The sequence below is a fragment of the Propithecus coquereli genome, unplaced genomic scaffold, assembly GCF_000956105.1.
Source record: "Propithecus coquereli isolate 6110/MARCELLA unplaced genomic scaffold, Pcoq_1.0 Scaffold105, whole genome shotgun sequence".
NCBI lineage: Eukaryota > Metazoa > Chordata > Mammalia > Primates > Indriidae > Propithecus > Propithecus coquereli.
This window is the reverse complement of record NW_012134414.1, coordinates 4,612,125-4,616,007: the sequence shown is the minus strand read 5'-3', so window position 1 is coordinate 4,616,007 and position 3,883 is coordinate 4,612,125. Positions and strand designations below refer to the sequence as shown.

At 34.2% G+C, this 3,883-nt stretch overlaps 1 protein-coding gene across 1 annotated transcript in view; it reads right to left on the bottom strand.

The window, feature by feature from the left end:
• The window catches only part of LOC105811725 (E3 ubiquitin-protein ligase CBL-B-like), a 178,506-nt gene that overhangs the window by 147,375 nt on the left and 27,248 nt on the right, over positions 1-3,883 (bottom strand). The window lies entirely within an intron of this gene.

The window sequence follows — 3,883 nt, the reverse complement described above, 5'->3', positions numbered from 1 at the left end:
AAAACTTGACAGCTCCACATGTTGCTATGATCATAGAAAATCAGTATGCCCCATAAAAAAACCTTTAGAACAAAAATTCAAGTGTTTTCAGCATCTGTAAAATTAGCTAATGTTTTCATTAACATATTTAAGAAAAAAATTTAGGTAACCTTTCTTATTTTCATAAAAGAAAATAGAAAATCTTTGCTCATCTAGGCAAATTAAAAGCTCAAAAAGTCACAGGCTACATTTCTCTCTTTCTCACACATACAGAAATTTACAGGAAAAGGTATGTTTGATAAATAAAGCTTTAAATAAATCGTCCTCCTGAATTGAACTAATAAATACAAGTTGCCTTGCAAAAACAAAAAAGAAAAAAAAAACTTGCACTGACTGACCAGATGACACACAATATTAATTCTGGCTTAATGAAGAGAAGAAAACAGCTCATTTTCATAACCATAAAATGTGCCAATTGTTCAAATGAGTCCTCCTGAAACAAAGTTGAAAAGGCATTACAATGCTGATACCCTCCACAAGCCAACAGCTGCAGGCTCAGACAAGCCAAGTGATAATGAGACATCATTTAGAAATACATCACAGACAACTGTATACACCCTCTGTCAAGTCATGTAATCTCCAATCAATTTACCTTATCCACATAGAAAATGGAATTGGACTACCTGGCACTCACCTCTGGGGTGCAGACACTGATAACAAAGATAAATAATATCATCCTTATAACACATAATTTCAATCTTCCTTACCTACTAAAACCAATTATTTGGGTCTAAATCTAACATTACAGTAGTCAAATTTTAAAAGAGAATGAGGTATTACTCAATGAAAAAAAAGGAAATTTTTTTCATTATCTTCTCTTTTAAAGGATAACAAGCTTGAGATGAATCAGTCTTAGTATATTTGTTCCTTCTAAGTATTTTTTTTCCTAGGATGCCAACAAGAATTTAAAAAGTTTACATTATTGTTCTGTATATCACATTATTTCCTATATATGTGAGATTTCTAATATATATATTAGACATATCACAGACATGCATAATTTATTATATATATTAGAATGGCAGAACCAAAGATTCTTAGTTTATTAACAATCCAAAATAGGGTCATAATATCCTTACTCTTACATGGCCTTCAAAATCCAGAACTTAAGGACACAATTATGGTTTCTAAGAAAGAACTCAGCATATATGTTTTAGAAGAAAATCTTCAATGGGTCTTTCATATTTTTCAAGTCTTGTGACTGACCACATACTGACTACCTTAGTTTGGGACTATCCTTTCAGGAATATCTCTATAGCAAACAGCCTTAGATGACAGAGATAGTATATCCTTCTGGAAAAAAAGAGGTTTATTGTCCAGTACAATCGAGATAATGTCTCCTTCCAGGGCAAAGGTCAGGTAGGTTTACTGGTAGGCAAGAGGTTTTTCTGTAACAAAAGCCACTACACGTGCAGGAGTCTCCTGGCCTTTATACGGCCCTCTAGGAATTGGGGATTGGCGACCTGGCACAAGTAATGCTACACTGACTGACGCCATTACTGCTGTGGCTGATAAACAGTCCTTTTTGTCCTGACTGAAGATTGTCCTCTCTTCTAACATCTATCAAAGTGTGGTGAATTAGCTTCAGACTCTTCACAGTTCTTGACAATATATTTTTAAAGAAATGAGCCTTAAAGCCAAGTTACACCACAAGATACAAATAAACTGTATCTGTGGATATCTGGCCATCTTTTTCGACAGTTACCATAGACTGACTAAACACTCTTTCACACTGCCTTTTCTCCTTTGCCTTCCTTTACTTTGAAAGCTAAAATTTAAAATTTTCAATATACCAGCCACTTTTGTAATCAGGGATGACCCAGTGCCCTAACAAGACCTAAGAGAAATCTGTTGGAGGAGGCAAGTGGGTGGAAAGGCCCTGGGTCAGCTTTTTGAGCCAAGAAAAAAAAGAGGACAGACACCTGCGGTGCTGGCCTTCCCCTTTCCTCTGTCTTGCAGCCTTGAACAATATGGCACGGGCAACGAGAATTCTACAACTATGAAGGGAACAGAATGAGGACGAAACCCAACATACTAAGGAAGCAGATTACAAAGCCAAAAAAGGCCTGGGTCTCTGCCAGCATTTTTGAAAAATATATATCTATATATATGCAAACTACTGTTAGGTGGGTGTTGTTACCTTTAGCCAAATATATTCCCAAATGATACAACTTATATATTCAATTTATGTTGACTAAACACTTTTAAATTTTTATTGTCCAAAAATTAGATTAGTACTTTTGCCAAGGGTTGGCAAACTACTGCTCATAGGCCAAATTTCGTCTGGCACATGTTTTTATAAATAAAGTTTTATCAGAACACAGTCATGCCAATTAGTTTATAGACTGTCTATGTCTACTTTCCTACTACAAAGACAGAGTTGCCAGGGACCATCTGGAAAATCTAAAATATTTATTAATACTATCTGGCTCTGTACAGTTTGCCAACCCCTGGTTTAAACCATTCAACATGCCACTTTCAGAAACAATCATTTACTCTTTTTTAAACTAAAATCCTTAAATTGATTTCCCAATATTTGATTTGAAATGATACTCAATATAATACTTCATATTTTAATATTAAAGACAGAATGTGAATGTGGTGTAACGTTCTCTATGGTACCAACATGGAAAACACTTCCCACCTCTTTTTATCTGCAATAGAGAAAACCTTGTAAACAGATTTAATGATGATGATGTAAGTCATGATCAAATATTTTCATTAATCCTCCAGAGTTTATCACAGAATGAAAGAATAAAGCAGGGATTCTTAAGGGATAATCAAGGCTACTAATATTATAAATTTTAATTAAATACACATATTTATACTATTAATGATTTCTAAAGGGAGATGGTATTTTATACATTAAAATCAGTAAGAATGTCATATTGTAACAAGGTATTTAAAATTCATCTTTGTCAACATATATGAAAATTTCTTATTGGGGTGAATATAGAATTCAACATGTTTTTCAATCTATGCATAACAATTAATAAATTCACCATACATTCTATTACATACCTGAGAAAAAATTACAAACATTATTTGAGCTGTAGACCTTTCTAAAAAGTAATTTTAAGTAATTTTGTTTGGGTTTATATTCTATTGAGCCAAGTTTTTCACACTTTCAGTTTCAAGTTTCTTCCCCTCCTTTAGTATAAACATAAATGTACACTGCCAAATTTGGTGACAGTTATGGATTGAATTGCATCCCCTTAAAAGATATGCTGAAGTCCTATCTAACCTCAACCCTACCTGTGAATGTGACCTTATTTGGAAATAGTGTCTTTTCAGATATAATGAAGTTAATAAGATGGGGTCATTAAGGCAGGCCCTGATCCAAAATCACTAGTGTCCTTACAAGAGGGAAATCTGGACACAAACACACACACAAAGGAGAACATCATGTGACGACAGAGGCAGAAATTGAAGTTATGCTATCACAAGCCAAGGAATGCCTGAGGCTACCAAAAACTGAAAGAGACACAGAAGCATCCTATCCTAAAGGGTTCAGAAGGAGCAGGGCTCTCTCTTGTTTAAGCCACCCAATTTGTGGTACTTTGTTATGGCAGACCAAGGAAACTAATATAGTCACACATTTGTGATTACATGTGAGAGTGGTACATTTTAATTACAAGATCAGATGTTCAAAGCAATACATTTCAATAATACATATAAATCATCATTCAGTTTTATCTGTTCCCCAATGGTTCTACCAAACAAGATAGCCCTGTCCCTCTTTATTATTTTAATCTATAGAGGGCACTTTTCCTAATGACCTCATATGTGTGTCCTGCTATAATTAGCACATGTAGAAACAATTGATATGTAAATATAGACTCAA